The sequence below is a fragment of the Carcharhinus amblyrhynchos genome, chromosome 6, assembly GCF_965287045.1.
Source record: "Carcharhinus amblyrhynchos chromosome 6, sCarAmb.v2.hapA, whole genome shotgun sequence".
Classification (NCBI taxonomy): Eukaryota; Metazoa; Chordata; class Chondrichthyes; order Carcharhiniformes; family Carcharhinidae; genus Carcharhinus; species Carcharhinus amblyrhynchos.
The window spans coordinates 108,359,886-108,381,590 of record NC_137329.1 but is presented as its reverse complement, the minus strand read 5'-3'; the positions used below and the strand labels follow the sequence as shown (position 1 = coordinate 108,381,590).

General features: G+C 43.0%; 1 protein-coding gene across 5 annotated transcripts in view; it reads left to right on the top strand.

Annotated features, from left to right (window-relative positions):
• The window catches only part of ppfia2 (PTPRF interacting protein alpha 2), a 384,719-nt gene that overhangs the window by 29,952 nt on the left and 333,062 nt on the right, over nt 1-21,705 (top strand). Inside the window, exon 1 of one of the 5 annotated variants that reach the window (XM_080191165.1) lies at nt 3,261-3,319. The exons of the other annotated variants lie outside the window; for them this stretch is intronic. The gene's annotated coding sequence lies outside the window, so the exon portion shown is untranslated. Of the gene's footprint in view, nt 1-3,260; nt 3,320-21,705 lie in introns of those variants that run through there. 5 annotated transcript variants of the gene reach the window in all.

The following is a 21,705-nucleotide window of genomic DNA, read 5'->3' as shown; positions in this document are numbered from 1 at the left end:
CCTGCCATCCTTCTATCTTTAATACCTGGCAAACTATTCGCGTCCTCCTCCGTGAAGACCGAGGCAAAAAACTTATTTAAGGCCTCAGCCATTTCCTTATCCTCCACCACTAAATACCCCCTCTCATCCTCTAAGGGTCCAACATTCACTCTAGCCAGCTTCCTCCTCTTTATATATTTATAAGAACTCTTACTATCCTTTTTTATATTTAGTGCTAGTTTAGCTTCATAGTCTATCCTTCCTTTCTTTATCATCTTCTTCGTCAATCTTTGTTGATTTTTAAACCTCTCCCAATCTTCTACTCGCCCACTACTTTTAGCCACTCTAAACGCATCAGCTTTTAATTTAATACTTTCCTTTATTTCCTTCGATAACCATGGCTGATTATCCCTTCTCCTATGATCCTTCTTTACCATTGGAATAAATTTCTGCTGAGCACCAAAAAAGATCTCCTTAAAGATCCTCCACTGATCCTCAGCAGTCCTACCAACCAATCTGCGCCCCCAATCTACATTTGCCAATTCCTCTCTCATCCTATCATACTCCCCTCTGTTCAAACAGAGGACACAGGTCCAGGACCCTACTTTCTCATCCTCCATCTGCATCAAAAACTCAACCATACAACGATCGCTCGTTCCAAGAGGATCCCTCACAACAAGGTCCCTAATTCTATCTGCCTCGTTACATAACACCAGATCTAAGATAGCTCGCTCCCTTGTCGGTTCCATCACACACTGTTCAAGGAAACTACCCCGGCAGCATTCCAAGAACTCTTCCTCAAGCCCACCGCGTCTGACGTGGGTCAACCAATCAATATGTAGATTGAAATCCCCCATAATTATCGCCATTCCATTTCTGCATGCATCATTTATTTGCGTGTTTACAGCCCGCCCCACCTCCAAGTTGTTATTTGGGGGCCTATAGACCACACCCACCAGCGTCTTCCTCTCCTTACTGTTCCTTATCTCCACCCACAATGATTCCACGTTCTGCTCTTTGGAGCCTATATCTTCCCTTACTACCGCCCTGATATTATCCTTAATCAGCAGAGCTACCCCTCTCCCTTTTTCCTCCTGTCTATCCTTCCTAAACACTTGATACCCCTGGACATTCAGCTCCCAGTCCCTGTCACCCTGCAACCACGTTTCCGTAATGGCCACCAGATCATATCCATTTGTGCCGATCTGCGCCACCAGCTCATTCACTTTGTTCCGAATGCTTCGTGCATTCAGATAAAGTGTCTTTATCCCAGCCTTTATCTGGACCCTATTTGAAGGAACGCTACCAACCTTTCTTATGCCCCCTACTCCCTTTATTATTGGGACATCCTTGTCCTTTTCCCGTGCCTGTACCCTCTCTTTTACTTCAGACATTGTAATTTCTCCTACCCTTGCGCGCACACACACACACACACACACACACACACACACACACACAAACACTGCCCCGCCCCCCTCCCCCCTACCCCCCTTGCAATTCGTTTAAAGCCCTATCTACAGTTCTAGTTATACGATTCACCAGGACTCTGGTCCCAGCACGGTTCAGACCAAGACCATCCCATCTGAACAGATCCCACCTGCCCCAATACTGGTGCCAATGCCCCATAAATTCAAACCCATTCCTCCCACACCAATCCCTGAGCCACCCATTCATCTCTTTAACTCTATTTACCCTACGCCCATCTGCATGCGGTTCAGGTAGTAGTCCAGAGATAACCACCTTGTTGGTTCTGCTTTTTAATTTAATTCCCAGCTTTTCATACTCCCTCTGCAGATCCTTAGTCCCCAAGTTGCCTATGTCGTTGGCACCCACATGTACCACAACCACCGGATTCTCACCCTCCCACTCCAGGTTCCTCTGCAGCCCAGATGAGACATCCTGGGCCCGGAGCACCAGGCAGACAACACACCCTTCTGTATTCCTTATCCCTGTCACAAAGGACAGTGTCTATGCCCCTGACTACACTATCCCCAATTACCACTATATTCCTCTTTACTTCTTCCTCTTTGTCCTGTGTCTGCACCACTAAACCGTGGGCAGTTTGCTCATCAACCTTACAGCCCGCATTCTTGTCCACACTGGGAGCAAGAACCTCAAACCTGTTGTGCAGATTGAGAGGCTGAGGCCTTTGGGTCATCCCCTCCTTCCTCCCCACTCCCCCCCTCCTTCCTCCCCACTCCCCCCCTCCTTCCTCCCCACTCCCCCCCTCCTTCCTCCCCACTCCCCCCTCCTTCCTCCCCACTCCCCCCTCCTTCTTCCCCACTCCCCCCTCCTTCTTCCCCACTCCCCCCTCCTTCTTCCCCACTCCCCCCTCCTTCTTCCCCACTCCCCCCCCTTCCTCCCCACTCCCCCCTCCTTCCTCCCCACTCCCCCCTCCTTCCTCCCCACTCCCCCCTCCTTCCTCCCCACTCCCCCCTCCTTCCTCCCCACTCCCCCCTCCTTCCTCCCCACTCCCCCCTCCTTCCTCCCCACTCCCCCCCTCCTTCCTCCCCACTCCCCCCCTCCTTCCTCCCCACTCCCCCCCTCCTTCCTCCCCACTCCCCCCCTCCTTCCTCCCCACTCCCCCCTCCTTCCTCCCCACTCCCCCCTCCTTCCTCCCCACTCCCCCCTCCTTCCTCCCCACTCCCCCCCTCCTTCCTCCCCCCAGCAGCACCCTCTTGTTCCTGACCCTGACAGTTAGCCAGTCTAGGGGGTGTGGATGTCTCTTGCACCCCATTATCCAGGGTACACTCCCTCTCCCTGATGAGCCTCAGTGTCTGAAGCTCCTCCAGCAACCAGCACTTACTGCAGACATGGTCACTGGGAAGGACCTTGGGGTCCACCAGCTCCCACATCATACAGAAGCAGCACATCACATACCCCTCCATCACAGTCTCTTAGTAATTACTGAACACAGTTAAGAATTCAAACTTACCTGGCCCTTTTCTCCCAAGCCCTTTGATCCTAAGCCCTTACAGCCCTTACAGGAGGCACAAAGGTGAACAGTTAACTTGGGCCTAATCCTTCCATTCTGCCCATGGCAAGTTTTGTGACAGGCAGGAGTAAAGAAATTGATGTGAAACAAAAAAATTGAATTTCTGCCTGCTTAAAAAAGGTTTGCAATTCTCCCAAGAACTCTTTGATGGCAGTTGAGTATCCTGCTGACTAGTGATGTGAATGCCATTTGCATTCATTACCATCTCATGATTGCTCATTAAATATGCTTCTTGCAGGAATTACTTGGTGCCTTCCAATTTTGCGTCACGCCAGCAGGAAATCATGCCGGTTTGAAAAAGAGTGGCATGCAGCAGTCAGACCTCACTTCACTTACAGCTTTGAGGTGAGTGCAACACTTGTAGCCTACCTACCACAGTGCTGTGCTGGTCACGCTGCAATGCCAGTGGAACACCACACTACCGGAGGTGTAGGGCTGATCTGTTCCTAGTGGATTTTCCTTCGTCCTGGAGGACACACTGTGCAGCAGTACTGAGGCAGGGCTGTATATACAAACAGAACTCAGCATTGCAATAGTGGGGGTGGGAGTGTTTGTTTTGTTCCTGATGGGTACCTCCACAGTCCTGGATGACACACTGTGCAGTGGTATTCAAGCAGGGCTCAGAGACCAACATTGGAACCAGGTTCAAGGATAACAGACACATGGTGTGGCACAGGGGCAGGAAGGCATAGCAAGAGGGTTTGTTAGGATCCCAGTCAAAAACCCCAGGTATATTATGAAGTCAGACTAGACCGCAACAATTTGCTGTTTTGGCTTGATTCAATGGAAGCACTAGGAAGCTTTTGTTAAATAAAATTTGTTAAAAAAAAAGTTTATAACAAATGAATTAGCTTAATATTTAACAATTGAAGAATACTTAAACAAAACAAGAGACAATTCTTAACTGCTAATCAGGGATAGTAAAATTCTGGCCACTATATTTTTCCTGCAAGTGTAGCTCCTCCCATTGAGCAAACACAATGCATTAGCTTTCTTAAAGCAAACACTCCAGGTCTGAAATGAGTACTGACCCTGTGCTCCTAGTTATCAATTCAACGGTTTTGCTAGACAAATCGGCACACCATAAAACAGATATGAATTCTAAATATTATCCCTTCCAAGAAATATGATGTACATACTTTTTGTAAAGGCACAGTATCATCACAAGTGGCAGGCAAAGAAAAGTTAAACACTGACACACGATGGGATGGATAGGTTACCACATATGAGTGGGAGGGGAATACTGAGGGGCTGGCTGGAGAACAACAGGGTGGAGCTTTACCTGTACATTGTGTGCTTCCAGGTAAATTTAGGGGATGTGGTCAATGAAGTGGGAGCATTATAACTGGCCTTGAAATAATAGTGTAGAATAACCATCGTACATACATGAAGTAATGGAACAGTTTAACATTGAAACTAGAAACAAATCTTCATGGAAGAAGCCTGAGGTGGGAAGAGTGACCTGCTGTACTGAAGGGTCCTTTCTTGAGGTGTCCTTTAATTTCTCGGTACCATTAGTTTAAAATTGAGTCAGAGCTGAGAGAAAGTTGGATGACTTTTATGACAGGATTGCCATAGTAACCCATGCCTCTTTTTCGTGCCATAACAAGAAAATATAGGAGTCACTGGCTTCACAGTCAGTTGCTCTATTTAAATATTAACACACAAGAATGTGAAATTTAGGAATGCAAGCAACTGTTAGAAGTGCAGCTGCTGCATATGTGGCAACTTATCAATGAAAAACTTTTTGTGTGCTTTCCACAATCGGCATGCATAACGGGCCAAACAACTACCAGTTATTTACAATGAGCAACTTATTGTTTAGCACACCAAATCTAAAATTGGAGTACTTAGCTTTGTTAGGTTGCGCATGTCATTCAAATCTTCTTCAACTACTGTAGGTTTGAGACGTTAAGTTTCAAAGATGGCACCTTGATTGATCACCGTGATGTATCGGGTTGCTTCAGATTCAAGGCTGCGTCAATGACAAGGATAGTAGGGCACAATAGACACCATTATAGGTGCTTTTGTTTCAAGATTGTGAGCTTCTCTCTTCTTGCTCAATTTCTATTAATGTCTTGAATCTATCATTTGAGGGTTCTAATAGAATGGAGGAAAAGAAAAAGGAAGAGGAGCCACTGACTGAAGCTTCAGGAGGACCATAGCAAGAACATGAGGATCAGTAGGATAGACCCAGATCATGGCAGCGAATTGCTAAACCAAAGGCATACTAAAGAAGATTCTCCTATTAGCAGATGAAAAAGAGACATGCTGTATATATCTATACTTGTCCCAAGCTCTGATAGATCACATTCTTCGGGAGGAACTAACACCTCATGGACTGGGAGACTATCCCCTGCCAATTGACTTCAAGGTCACTGTCGCACTCAATATTTTTGCCTACAGATCATTCCAAAAATCCACAGGGGACCTGCATGGCATTTTGCAGTCATCGCACTTTAATGCATCTTATGCTCATCACCAATTCCTATGGCCCCTCATACCCTCCATGCCAACTAATGACCTGTCCGTGCTCATACACGGAGTATACATTGCGTATAGAAACAAAGGTATTTGTGGAAATACACAGGAAAAAAAAAATTCACAAAAGTACCAGAGCAACATGAGGAAGAAAAATTATGCAATGAGTTGTTATGATTTGGAATGTAGTGTCTGAAAAGGTAGTGGAAACAGATTCAAGAGATTTGGATAAATGCTTTGTTGGGGAAAAAAATCTAGGTTAAGAGGAAAGAGTAGGAGATTGGGATTATTTGGATAGTTCTTCCATTGAGCTAATACAAGCATAATTAACTGAATGGTTTCCTTCTGTAGTGTAACCTTCCATGATTCCACAAATCTCTGAAAATGGCATCCTACATGGGGTAAATTGCAGATTATAACATTTCATGAAATTCTGGCTACTACAGGGCCTTTCTGCAGCCCATGGAAACATTGTCAGACAGTAGTGACCTATGGTTTCTAAATAATATTTAGATATTGGCAACACTTTAAAATTTATGATTTTGATTATTCCTATATTTAACATCAAAAGATTTTTCAGCTGTTTACATTGTTTTTGCTGCCTGTTGGTTAAATCGTACTGGAGAGAACTCTTAAGTAATATTTTGCACAACCATAAGAAAGCCCTCAAGTCAAAATAAAATCAGCACAAAAATATTCCATACGGCAAATGTTTATGATTTCTATGTTTTTAATGTTAATTTTAAAAATGATTAAAGGCATAATACTACCCTTCTTAGTAGTGGGTGTTTTTTTTTTCTTGTGACATTGCTCAGGGCTTAGTTGACAATAATCAGAGATCAACTGCTCTTCAGTGAATCGCACAATTTTTGCAATATGTAACAAAACATGTTGATTAAAAGACTGCTATACTGAGTTATACTATATTGCCTATTTATTTGAAAGGTAAAAATATGGATCAGAAGGGTCTACAAACAAGTTTCTTTGAGTAAGAATGTCACAGGATATGGAATACAAGTGGTAAATTGAATTAAAGAACACATCAGCCATGACCAAATTGAATGTGACACAATCTTGAGGACTTCATTGAATCCTTACAATGCAGAAGAAGAATAATCAGCCCATTGAGCTTGCATTGATAACAATCCCACCCAGGTCTTATCCCCCACTAATCCCATTTATTTACCATGGTGAATTTAGCATGGTGAATCAACCTAACCCATACATCTTTGGAGTCTGGGAGGAGGAAACCAGAGTACCTGGAGAAAACCCATGGAGAGAACGTGCTAACCACTATGCCACTGTGCTGATTTGAATGCCTTACTACTGTTCCAGTGTTCTTCTACCCTAATTTTCTCACCTAATTTTCCTTAAACATCTTGGAACATAGGTTAGAAACTAGAAGTAGGAGTAGGCCATGCAGCCCTTTGACCCTGCTCCACCATTCATTTTGATCATGGCTGGCCCCTCTCCCCCCATATCCCATAGGACATATCCTGTCCAAACAGAAGCAAAGTTAATTTAATGTATGAAGATAAGATAAGAATAAGTAATTCATTGAATTGTACTTAACAATAACATTTTTGTCTTCTTTCCCATCTTAAAACTTAAGGAATGCCTCTGACATACAAATACACTAATTTCTTGCTGGAATGTAAAACTGAAATATAAGGACATAACATAAGAAATAGGAGCAGGAGTAGGCCATCTAGCCCTTCGAGCCTGCCCCGCCATTCAATAAGATCATGGCTGATCTGTCGTGGCTCAGTTCCACATTCCCGCCCTCTCCCCATAACCCTTAATCCCCTCTCTTATCAAAAACTTATCAACCCGCGTCTTAAAAATATTTAGGGAGATAGCCTCCACCACTTCAACGGGCAGAGAATTCCAGAGATTCACCACCCTTTGAGTGAAGAAGTTCCTCCTCAACTCCGTTCTAAACCGCCCCCCCCCCTTTATCTTGAGGCTGTGCCCCCTAGTCCTACTATCCTTTCTGAGCGGGAAGAGTCTCTCCACTTCTATCCTATCCATCCCATTCATCATCTTATACGTCTCAATGAGATCTCCCCTCATTCTTCTAAACTCTAACAAGTACAAGCCTAATTTATTCAGCCTCTCCTCATAGCTCAACCCCCTCAACTCCGGCATCAGCCTAGTAAACCTCCTCTGCACTCCCTCCAAGGCCAAAATATCCTTGCGTAAGTCCGGCGCCCAAAACTGTACACAGTACTCCAGCTGCGGCCTCACCAATGTCCTATACAGCCGCAGCAAGACCTCCCTACTTTCATATTCAATGCCCCTCGCTATGAAGGCCAGCATCCCATTTGCCTTCCTGACCACCTGCTGCACCTGCAAGCTGGGTTTTTGCGACTCATGCACAAGGACCCCGAGGTCCCTCTGCACCGTCGCCTGCTGCAGTTTTTCGCCACGTAAGTAATAATCCTTCCTACCATTATTCCTACCAAAGTGGACCACCTCACACTTGCCAACATTAAATTCTATTTGCCATTTCCTGACCCATTCGCCCAGCCTATCTAGATCCTTCTGCAGACTCTCCACACCCTCCGCACAATTTGCCGTTCCACCAATCTTGGTGTCATCAGCAAATTTTGACACCCTACACTCGGTTCCCTCCAGTGCTTCCTACATTATGCTTTATCCTGTAGATTGGCAGAAATATTCCCCTTAAGAAAATATGCATTTCTGAAATCAAAATTAAAGTATTGAACTCTTTAACTTGTAGATAGCCAGAGTATTTAGGTATCTTTTATAGTAACAGGTATCTGTCACAACCTTGATTCCTATCTTCTTATCCTAATAGAGGGCAACTTGTGGAGTTGAAAGGTAAGACCACAGGCAGGCAATTCAATTCACAGTGTTGGTATCAGTGCTACTCTTCAAGTTATGGGGAAACAACATATAAAAAGCTAAAGTCATTAGCACTAAATGTTGCACAATAATCTGCCTTCGTGCAGTAAAATTGCAACACACTCATGTTTTTGTAGTCATCTTTTGACAGCTTTAATCACTCCTACAATAGATGACAGTGATAGCTGCTTGGACCTATTTGTGTATCAGTAATCAACACATTTGTTTTTTCTGTTGAAGGTGCTGCCATTTCAAGACAAATGATATATTGAATTTCTCCAGTAGTTTTAGAAATCATAGAAACCCTACATTACAGAAAGAGGCCATTTGGCCCATTGAGTCTGCACCGACCACAATCCCACCCAGGCTCTGCCCCTATATCCCTACGTATTTACGCACTAATCCCTGTACCCTACGCATCTCAGGACACTAAGGGCAATTTTTTTAGCGTGGCCAATCAACCTAACCTGCACATCTTTAGGCTGTGGGAGGAAACCAGAGCACCCAGAGGAAACCCACGCAGACACAAGGAGAATGTGCAAACTCCACACAGACAGTGACCCAAGCTAGGAATCGAACCCAGGTCCCTGGAACTGTGAAGTAGCAGTCCTACCATGCCGCCCAAGTTTCAAGTATTGCATTATCAGTCACGTGCAAATGTTGAGTTTTATTGACAGCTGCTTATGATACAGAATTTTAATAAGATAAGGGGGATTTTCTTCTTTGCTGCACCTCAGGATTCTCAGTTGCAAGATGCAAAACCTGGCACAGAGCTACGTGATTCTCTTGGTAGTAATCATTTGCTAGCAGTTCATTGATAAAGCAGCTGGCTGGCCCTGTGATTGCATTTGCTGAGATGAGTGCTTTCAATTGTACCCTGCATTCCAGGGAAAATATCCCTTGTTGTAAACCTCAAGGATCTCTTGTTCTGGTATTTGCATCAATTGGAAATGAAATGCATTGGGTCATTCTGGCAAATGGTGCATTATTCATCTGGTTATGGAACGCTGGCTGTGAAATATTAATGATGTCACTCGTAGCAGCCTGGAAAGAATCTGATGCAAAGAAATTCAGAGTGATGGTCACTTTTCTAAAGCAAAAGACATGGATGGCATAGTCACCTTTTTCTGCAGGTCTTGCTATATGCGACTACATTGCTCAACAACTACCTGCACAGGCTCCTTATTCATTGCTCCTCAAAGATATCTTGATTGTTCACTTGGGGTTATAAGATCTTCTGTAAGCAGAACCTTATGTCTACTGAACTATTAGAGGCTGCTTTTCACCTTCTGTTGAAAGCTAAGAACAAAGAAAAGTGCAGCAAAGGAACAGGTCCTTCAGTCCTCCAAGCTTCTGCCGATCATGATGCCCACCTAAACTAAAACTGTGTGCACTTACGGAGTCCATATCCTTCCATTCCATCCTATTCATGTATTTGTGTAATGGCCCTATAAATACCGTTATCATACCTGCTCCCACCACCTCCCCGGGCAGCCCGTACCAGACATTCACCACCCTCTGTGGTGAAACTTGCCTCACACATCTGCTCTAAACTTTCCCCATGCACCTTAAACCTACATCCCCTAGTATTTTCCACCCTAGGAAAGAGCATCTGACTATCCGTTCTGTCCATGTCACTCATAATCTTGGTCACCCCTCAACCTCTGTTGTTCCAGTGAGAACAAACCAAGTTTATCCTCATAGCTAATACCCTCCAGACCAGGCAACATCCTGGTAAACCTCTTCTGTACCCTCTCCAAAGCATCCACATCCTTTTGGTAGTGTGACGACCAGAATTGTACACAATATTCTAAATGAGGTCTAACTAAGGTTCTGTGCAGTTGCAGCATGACCTGCCAATTCTTATACTCAATGCCCTGACCAACGAAGTAAGCATGGTGTATGCTTTCTTGACCACCTCATCCACCTGCATTACCATTTTCAGTGATCGTTGGACATGTGCGCCCAGATTTCTCTGCCTGTCAATACTCCCAAGGTTTCTACCATTTACTGTCTAATTCCTATATGCATTGGACCTTCCAAGATGCATTAGCTCACACTTGTCCGGATTAAACTCCATCTGCCATTTCTCCCCCAAATTCTCCAACTGGTTTGATTCTTGCTGTATCCTCTGACAGTCCTCTTCACTATTTGCAACTCCACCAATTTTTGTGTTGTCTGTGAACTTACTAGTCAGACCAGACTAATCAGACCAACTACATTTTCCTCCAAATCATTTATATAAGCCTCTCCTATAGCTGTTATTGCAGCTGTTTTTTTTCCCTTATTATCTTCCTGCACTCATTACAAAGTAGCTAAGGCATCATCTATTATCTGCAAATTGCTAAGTCTCTTCAGGTTCAATAAATTCAGAAGCAGACAATATTGCAACTCGCAATTCACTCCAAATTCAAAACCGTCACAAGTTCATAGATCAATGCCTCAAAATGTTTATTTAATCGTTTAGATGCAGCCTTATGAAATCATGAACCTTGGTTCAATAAGGAGAGTAGAACAGCATGCCAAGAGCAGCACCAGGTGCACTTAGAATGAGATGGCAACCTGATAAGCAACGATGGAGGACTATATGCACACTGAACTGCAGAAACAGCATGATATGGACGCTTCAAAATGATTCACAACCAATGGATCAGATCAAGATTTTGCAATCTTGCCACATGCAGTTGTGAATGAAGAAACAATTAATGGCATGAAGTGACTCATTGAACATTGCAGTCAGATGTAATGGCAAAGCCTAGCATGTGAATGCAGAAGACGTGGTTTGCAACCATCTTCAATTGGAATTGATGACTGAGTGATCCAACTTTGCCTCCTCCTGAGTTCTTCATCGTCACAGAAGTCAGTCTTTGGACAGTTGATTCACTTTACTTAATATTATGAATGACTGAATGTATCACATGGAGCAAAAGTGATGGGCCCCGACAACATTCCAGCTGAACTCCTGAAGACTTGTGCTCCAGAATTAGCCCTGCCTCAAGCATTTAAACAGCTAAGTACTTGAGGCACTGGCCTATAAGCTTGTTGCAACAATGTTATCATTGTGGCATCTATCCAAAAAAGTGGAAAATTCACCAGGTATATATGACTTGTTCACAAAATACAGACAAATCAAATACTGTTAATTATCACCCTATCAAGTATTCTCAATCATTAACAAAATGATGGAAGGAAATGTTAAACTAGACTGTCAAGCAGCACTTACTTACCAATAATCTAACCATTGACACTCAATTTGGGTTCCATTGGGACCACTTTGCTCCAATCTCATTACAGCCATGATCAAAAAATGGTCAAAAGACCTCAATTCCCATGGTGAAGTATCAGTGATTATCTTGTCTTCAGGTAGCATTTGACTGATTGTGGCATATGGAACCTAAATAAAATTGGAGGAATCAGGAGAAAACCTTTTTATTGATTTATTTTTATTCATTTTTATGGGATGTAAGTACCACTAGCGGGGCTAGCATTTATTGTCCATTTAACTGCCCTCCATTTCAGGGGGTATTTGAGAGTCAAACTCATTACTGTGAGTCTGGACCCTCGGCCAGACTAGGTAAGGATGGCAGATATGCTTCCCTAAAGGACAGTAATGAACCAGGTAGGTTTTTATGACAATCAACAATGGTTTCATGGTCATCATTAGACTTTTAATTACAGATATTTATTGAATTCAAATTTCACCATTTACTGGGTGGGATTTGAATCCAGGTCTCCAGAGCATTATCCTGAGTCTTATGAAGTGCGTGTACAAGGAAGAATCATTCAGAAATATGTAGACCATTTATGAGGATGAGAGTTGTCCCAGCAGCCAATACTGCCCCCTGAAACTATGTTGCCAGCAAGAAATGTTATTGACTAACCAAGCAGTGAAGTATCACGGTAGCCTGAGACAGGCTAGTCTGTCATCCCATGTAAATGGATGAAGCTGAGTTACCAGCATCTGAGAAGATACAGGGTATGGTGGTTTTTGCAGAAAGCATCCTAGTGCGAGCACCCTGACAGAGAGGTTAGACCACATCACTAGAAATTGGAAACCATCTGAAAGACTCAATTTATAATGGACTGAATGCATGTGTTTAATGTTCCAATAATTGGGAACTGAGTATAAAAGAACTTGGAGGGAGTTCAGTGTGCCATTTGTCCCTTCTTAAGGGGTGAGCTGCTGAGAGGGTCATGTGACCTGTGTATCCAATCATGGACCAGGGTGGGGGACCACCTGACCACATGCAGGCTTTTTTTTAGTCAGTTTGATCTTGGAAGCTGAGTTGCAGTCATGAGGTTGCAACCTTTCGAATTATATGTAAATAAATGTTGCAGTTGTTAATTACCTCATGGGTGAATAGGAATTATTGCAGTTCCAAAATATCTGTCTGCATTAGAAACTTAGAATATATGCAAGTAAATATGGATTTAAACTTTACATATGGCACCAAGATTCTTTAGTTCATATTTTTGTGGCTCAGCAAGATAAAAAGTGTAAACTCCTCAGTGTTAATTTACAGAAATATTTTTGTTGTTTTGGCAAATGAAATAACAGATCTTCAGATTGGGACTATTAACTCAGTTTGACACCAGTACTCTGCCTCAGCAGAGATGATTTCGCCTGGGATAGCAATTTGAGATGCAGGGTTGAGTAAAATGGAACAGAAACAGGTTATTCATCTGCCTGCACCAACATATCATCGTGCAAAATGACATTGGATCATGTTCCTGATTTCATTATACCCAATTGGAATAATGTGGCAGATGATCAGGTTCAAAAATCAGGAACCCCCCCACCTTATTCAAGTTGAATTAAATTGCTTGTTAATGCATCAATTAATTTAAATAATATGTATTGGAATGAATAAAAATTATGGAGTTTGTGATTTATACCAGGTGGGAAACTTATTTATTTGAACTGTAAATTTGTAAGCATGGGTTTAAAGACTCAAGCTGAATCCATAGTTTGAACTCAACAATTCAGGACACTGTGATTGCTGGTGGTGCCTAATGAAGAAAGCCATGTTTGAATGGTAAACATTTGTTATTTTGAGGCCTCACTTTTCCTGCTTACAGGTGAATTTAGACCCTCAGCTGCACCTTGGACTTGTTAAGGAAAACATGGGAATAGTTTTCTCTGTAGGAGAGACATCCTTCAGCAAAGAGGAAGATTGAGAGGGAGATGAAGAAAGGAGAGGACCAGGATGCATTGGTGATGCATGAGGGTCATGATGTGGAGATGCTGGTGTTGGGCTGGGGTAAACACAGTAAGAAGTCTGACAACACCAGGTTTAAGTCCAACAGATTTATTTGATAGTAAACTCACAAGCTTTTGAGGCTTCCCTCTTCGTCAGGTGCATGGAGAGTACTGGCCTCAGACAGAGCATATAACAGCACAGTTTACAGATTGCTGAGTACTGAACACTCAGTAATCTGTAAACTGTCTGCGCTGTTATGTGCTCTGTCTGAGGCCAGTACTCTCCATTCACCTGATGAAGAGGGAAACCTCGAAAGCTTGTGAGTTTACTATCAAATAAATCGGTTGGACTTAAACCTGGTATTGTCAGACTTCTTACAACGCATGAGGGTGCCAGAGCTGCGCTGAAACAATAAGGTGATGTAGACATACTAATGCATCAGCGGAGGTGCAGAAGAACTTATGCTGCCACTCATGTATATAGGTAGAGAATGAGCGACATTCAGATGTCAGAAACACAGTGCCCGAGAGACGTGGGCTCTCAAGATCCACAGCAACCTCTCTTTAAGATTATGCTGGCGGGGGGATTACTTCCAACAGCATAGGTGGTCATCCAATGCCAGTTGCTATAAAGGTGACTGTTGTGCTGAATTTATTTTCCAACAGAATCCTTTCAAGCTGCACGTGGAGACCTCAGTGGCATTACGCAGCCGGTTGCACACCATTATTTTAAGGTCTTCACAGACTCAGTGTTCAGAGATGCATGCAGTGCACGTGTCTCAAAGTCATTCCACGTAAAATAGGAGAGTCGTGAGAAAGTCCAGCCAGCACATTCATTGACTTGAGTCTTTTACATTTAAGGCATCCTGAACCGCCTCCAACAATGGAAAGTCATATATATGTCTCCCAAAATATGTTAACTGCACTTACAGAATGGATGAACCTATTCATGAGGGATAGTGGAAGTACTGTCATGTTGTCAAGAAGCTTGAATAAAATCAAGATTTAAGAATTGGATCAAATAAAGATTAAAGAAGCTTGGAAAAAATAAAGATTAAAGAATTTGATGAAGGGGATTGATGAGTTTGGCTGGAAGGTTTTTGATTTGTGAATTAACTTAGCAGCAATGTAAGCAAATATTTACTTAAGCAAAGTAGAGAATAATAGTGTAGAATTATAAGTATTAAAAGTATAGAAAGATACGAATCCAAAGTGGAGACACAATACATATCACACTTATATAATAAAAACGTGACTTCTAAAGTGCGTTGATTAGATTAAATGAGATCAAAAGGAAAAAACGCTATATTAGTATCACAGTTACTTAACTCTACTGCAGCAGAAGCAGCTGATGAGCAACTATGACCATAGCCATGCCCAGCAGGAAACAGAAGTTCTCCTGAAAGTAGGATTCAATGCTCGAAACTGCTATTTGAAACTTCAAATACGCTGAATCAGAAGAAAGGCTTCCCAAAATTAAAAATATAATTTGTGTGTGATATGATTTTTTAGATTCAGCTCATTGAGTTAAACTATAGGTAATGTTGTTTTGGGACAAGGGACATTCTCAGAGCTTGGGAATGTAAATAGATGTGAGAAGAGGTTCATTCTATGTGTGTGTGTGCGCGCGCGCGGCCATCATTATAGTTAAACTTTTTTTTGTATTGTAGCCTTTCTTGTGTGTTTTTACAATTAATAAACATTCCTGTATTTGAATGACCACAACAAGAGCAACTCTTGTATATCTTTCCTCTCATTAAACCAAAGTGCAAAATAAACAATTAAGAACTGGCGTTCCAAGTAGCCTTTCTGCATTCTGGGATTACCCTCGCATCTAACATCAGTAGAATTTTGTTACTTCGTAATAAACGTTTGAAACTGTTGTTGGACATGTGATCTCAATACAAATTCACACAAGTGTACTTTCATTTTTTGTTCATTTGTTGAAAAAAATGGTAAGATCCAAAGCAAGTGTGAGTGATTTTTGATGTGCTTTATTTTCTTGATTACGAAATGGTAGTAGGTATTTGTTAAATGAATGTACTGTTTTAAAGCACATCTTACTGGTATTGTACACATGCAAATAAAGTGCATTATAACATAATTAATATGGGTGAGTAAAATTATGCTGTCCTTGATATCCCAATGGCAGTTCAACAATTTGTATTTAGACAACAAATTAATATCAAACTTCAGTATTTACCAGTAGATGGTGCTCTTAGATAATTCATTGCAGTATAGTTTGTGCAAATTTGCTGAGGTCGGGTGGATGATAACACCACACCAGAGTTTGATTTGGGGATCCAGTGTATTTTAACTGAGAGACTTGATTTAAATGCTGCCAAACACTTCTGGTGGAAAATGAAAATTGGCTGGTGGGGAAGGATGAATATTGGACAGCCCAGAAGCCAGCTGCTGACATCAGAATGCCATCAGCAAGGATCTCCCTGGGTTGGTGGGGTAAGGGAGCGCAGGGGGCAGATGCGGTTGTAGGATTCTTGCAGTTGGGGAGGAAGGCTTAGCCCCGAACAGTAGAAACTTAGTCTCTTTTTTGTGGAGCAGAGCAACCTGCTCATGCAGAGAGGCTTTATAAGTGAGCTTCAGTAACCTCAGTAGTTTCCCAACGGCTCTATATGGATAGATAGATAGATTCAGTGGGTTAAAAAACCACTCAGATTCCATGTATGTATTTATTAATGAGGATCCTTTTAGAATCTGATCGGATTCTTATCTGCTATCTAAATCAGTGATGATAAAATCGCTGATCAGTAGTAATGGAGTCACTCTTCTTGCAGATCAGTTAATCTGTTGCTAATCTCAACTCACTCTTTTAAACTCAGGCACTTTTAAGTATAGAACTTAAATATTACTGTAACGTGAGGCTTGTTGTCAAAGGTTTTGTGCCTTGCCTTTATCAGGATAAATGCCAGAATGACAAATTTCAAATGATCGCAACAATTTATACCACAGAAAAGAAAGGGTGCTGTTTGGTTGGCAAGCCAGTTGGTTGGCTGATGCATTGCCATGGAGAAAGTAATGGGGAACTGTAAGATCCCTAAATTCCAAGTAACAAAAAAAGGCTAAGACTTGAATATCTTCATTTTGCAAAGAATGTGTATGAATGTATGCATTTCCAGTAAGTACAAATGAGCCAAGTTATGACCATGATTGTTCATCTTTAAGTTGGTTGTCATATAACTATTAACACACTCAGGATTGTTCAGCAAGTTCTGAACAATCACAGGATCATATTTAGTGGGAAATATTGGGGGCGATCTTACTGGCTTGTCATGCTGTTCAATCGGTGTGGCAAACCAGGAAGGTTGTGAGAGAGGCGATAAGTCGGGTTCGCGCCCTGTTTCGCATATCTCATGATCTTACCGGCCCTGAATTGCTGGAGTAATCAGCCTCATGCCTAGGAAGGACATGAAGCTCATTTAAATATTTCAGTTCTGATTTAGAATTATTAGTGAGTCTCGGATGCAATTGTTCAGGCTCACGTACCTTAACCAAAATAATTATTTATTAGTGTCACAAATAGGCTTACATTGAGAGACTGCACTTAAGTTATTGTGAAAATCCCCTAGTCCCTACACTCTGGCACCTGTTTGGGTACACTGAGGGAGAATTTAGCATGGCCAATGTACCAAACCAGCATGTCTTTTGGACTGTAGGAGGAAACCATAGCATCTGGAGGAAACCCACACAGACACAGGGAGAATGTGCAGACTCCACAAAGACGGTGACCCATGCCAGGAATTGAACCTGGATCCCTGGTGCTGAGAGACAGCATTACTAATCACTGCACCACCATACTCGCTGATGGGGGTTCTCACCAGCGAGGATCACCAGCAAAGGGGACCTGACATGATGGCCTCACCAGTGGGCCTAGTGGCCATTGATGTGCCTGGGGTGGTTGGGGGCAAGGGGGCAGTGCCCCTTGGACCCTGGCAGTGTCAGCCTGACGCCCTGGAGTTGCCCACAGGACACCCTGGCACTGCCCACAGGGCAGTAACAAGAGGTGGTGCCTAATGGGAGGGGCGGGGCCTGAAGAAGAGGCAGCACATGTGAAGTTGCACTCTCTGCAATGGGAGATCACTGGAACGGTGATCAATGGTCGGGGGGGGGGGGGGGTGGGGGTGGGATGCTGAACGGGGGCGGCAATTGACTGTGGGAGGTAAACTAGTGTGACAATCAATGGGGGAGGGGGATGAGCAGGATTATTGATCGATGGGGGAGTGAATGGGGATGGCAGTCAACTTGGGGTGTGAACGGGAATGGCTAGCGACCAGAGGGTTGAGTGCCAGCAATCGTGGAGGGCTGAGAACAGTGTGGGTGGGAGGGCAATGTCCAGAAAGTGAGGTGAGTGAAAATCTTCCAGTGCACTGACTGAACTCTTGTACATAGTTAGTGCATTTGGAGATAAGACTTATGTACAGGTGCCCACTAGACTCCATCCACTCCTCCTGCTGGCGAGAAGTTTAAAGTTTATTTATTAGCGTCACAAGTCAGCTTACATTAACATTGTAATGAAGTTGCTGTGAAAATCTCCTAGTCGCCAGTCTGGCGCCTGTTCAGGTACACTGAGAGAGAATTTAGCATGACTAAGGCACCTATCCAGCACGTTTTTCGGACTATGGGAGGAAACCGGAGCACCTGATGGAAACACACAGACATGGGGAGAATATGCATAAAGCCAGTTACCCAAGCTGGGAATCGAACCCGGGTCCCGGGTACTATGAGGCTGCCAGTGCTTGTCACTGTGCCACCTCATCACATTTTGCCCCATTTATATTTGAATTTTTCTGTAGCCGAAAGAACGGGTCTGAAACTCTCCCATTTTCACACTTGTCAATTTTCTTAAGATCATCCCCATTTTGTTTTGGGTTTTGCAAGCATGGGCTGAATGAATACAACTTGTACTCTGCCTATTATGAAGAACTGAAAGATCATGCTATTGATCCAGTCAACCTAACACTTACATAGCTGATATCACACCAATATCTGACATTCTACCTGCCACACAATTGAGAAATATCATGTGAATTTCGGTGCCGATGTAATGTCAGATATGTGGTCAGAGTTTATGACTGGGCAGTTATACTTTGTGAAATGAGCAGTTATCTGTTTGTAATATCTTGGAAGGAGTGATGACCACTAAGTGGAGAAAGAACTATTTATTAACAGTAAAAAAAACTATGTGCGACGCAGTGAAGGAAATACTACTGAATACTTCAACTCCGTTCCCAGACTGCTTGGGAGAGCCCGCGCTCAGCACCAGGATTTGCACGCTTTGGCCCGATTGGCCAAAGGTGTCATCTGATCCTTCAAAACATTGCCCCTTAAAGGGGCTTGCTACTACACTGTTGAATGGCCTTTTTCATTCTTGTTCTTATTGTAGAGCGCTGTAACAGTAAAAATATTTTTCCATTTATTTACCTATAAAAAATCTGTTTGCTGTGCAATTGCTCAGTTTGCATTACTTGCACACCCACTGCTAATGCAATAGCTGAGGGCTGAATTTCTTGTGGAGGAGTATGTGGGTGGAGTGTTAAAACTAGCGAAATTGACAGCAGGTTGCGAAGCTGGTTCCAAGCTGCCAGCTTCGGCATTTCAGCACATTAGTATGGATGCATGTAACTATGTTGGAAGAAGTGGATTGTCAATTAACATATGTTAATCACTTTATTAGACGGATAGTGACACAGAATTTTGACTTCAACATTGGACCCATAGGTTTCCCGGGCTTCCTGAAACTTGCCAGTGAGAGCAAGATGAGTGGACAATGCCAACTGAGGGATGTGAATCAATCTCAGGGAAATATGCCAACAAATATTCAGTACTCACAGCTGCTATCTTATCTGCTAGTGAGAAAGAGTTTGATCACAATACCCTTGCGAAGAGATCACTTCATACACTGTGGAGCTTATTTCCTACACCTTGAAGTTTACCTTCTGCATTTTGGACATTTGTTCTATCAGGGTGGGTGCTGTTTGTGTCTTATTAGATTGGAACACAGATGAGGATGAAGATGGCCAGCAACAGCACCAATAACTGTGTCCTGCTGGTCACATGCTTGTATCACAGACTTGACCAGGATCTCCCACAGGCTACCCACAAATACATTGAACAAGTCACTGCTTGTGATACTCCAGTCAGAATGGGAAAATGCTCAGGGTTGCAGGCATGGCTGCTTTACACAGATGGAAGGCAACATCTTCTGTACACATTGCATAACAGGCAGAGATAGAACCATAGAAAATTACAGCTCAGAAACAGGCCTTTTGGCCCTTCTTGTCTGTGTTGAACCATTTTTTACCTAGTCCCACTGACCTGCACTTGGACCATATCCCTCCACACCCCTCTCATCCATGAACCTGTCCAAGTTTTTCTTAAATGTTGAAAGTGACCCCGTATTTACCACTTTATCTGGCAGCTCATTCTACACTCCCACCACTCTCTGCGTGAAGAAGCCCCCCCTAATATTCCCTTTAAACTTTTCTCCTTTCACCTTAACGCATGCCCTCTGGTTTTTTTCTCCCCTAGCCTCAGTGGAAAAAGCCTGCTTGCATTTACTCTATCTATACCCATCAAAATCTTATACACCTCTATCAAATTTCCCCTCATTCTTCTACGCTCCAGGGAATAAAGTCCTAACCTATTCAATCTCTCTCTGTAACTTAGCTTCTCAAGTCCCGGCAACATCCTCGTGAACCTTCTCTGGCGTCTTTCAACCTTATTTACATCCTTCCTGTAACTAGGTGACCAAAACTGTACACAATACTCTAAATTCGGCGTCACCAATGCCTTATGCAACCTTACCACAACACTCCAACTTTTGCACTCAATACTCCAATTTATAAAGGCCAATGTACCAAAAGCACTTTTTACGACCCTGTCCACCTGTGATGTCACTTTTAGGGAATTCTGTACCTGTATTCCCTGATCCCTCTGTTCAACTGCACTCTTCAGAGTCCTAACATTTACCCTGTATGTTCTACTTTGGTTCGTCCTTCCAAAGTGCAATACCTCACATTTGTCTGTGTTAAATTCCATTTGCCATTTTTCAGCCCATTTTTCTAGTTTGTCCAAATCCCTCTGCAAGCTTTGAAAACCTTCCTCACTGTCCACTACACCTCCATTCTTTGTATCATCAGCAAATTTGCTGATCCAATTTACCACATTATCATCCAGATCATTGATATAGATGACAAACAATAATGGACCCAACACCGATCCTTGCGGCACACCACTAGTCACAGGCCTCCACTCAGAGAAGCAATCCTCCGCAACCACTGTCTGGTTTCTTCCATTCAGCCAGTGTCTAATCCAATTTACTACCTCCCCAAGTATACCTAGCGACCGAACCTTCCTAACTAACCTCCCAAGAGAGACCTTGTCAAAGGCCTTGCTAAAATCCAGGTAGACAACATCCATCACCTTCCCTTCATCCACTTTCCTGGTAACGTCCTTGAAAAACTCTAATAGATTGGTCAAACATGACTTACCACGCACAAAGCATGTTGACTCTCCCTAATAAGTCCCTGTCTATCCAAATATTTGTAGATCCTATCCCTCATCACACCTTCCAATAACTTGCCCACCATCGACGTCAAACTTACTGGCCTATAATTTCCCAGATTTCTTTTGGAATCTTTTTTAAACAACGGAACAACATAAGCCACCCTCCAATCATCTGGCACCTCCGCCGTGAATACTGACATTTTAAATATGTCTGCCAGGGCCCCTGCAAGTTCACAACTAGCCTCCCTCAAGGTCCATGGGAATACCCTGTCCGGTCCTGGGGACTTATTCACTCTGATTTGCCTCAAGACAGCCAATACCTCCTCCTTTAATCTGTAAAGGTTTCATCACCTCCCTACCTGTTTGTCCTATTTCCGTTCACTCCATGCCTGTTTCCTCAGTAAATACGGATGCAAAAAATACCATTTAGTATCTCCCCCATCTCTTTTGGCTCCATACAGTCTACCACTCTGGTCTTCAAGAGGACCAATTTTATCCCTCACTATCCTTTTGCTCCTAACATACCTATAGAAGCTCTTTGGATTTTCCTTCACTCTGTCTGCCAAATGAACCTCATGTTGGTGATATTCACTAACAGCTTGCACTCCATTGGTTTGTAGCCAAAAAAGATGCAGTCAGGCGCAAGATTTCCGGGCTG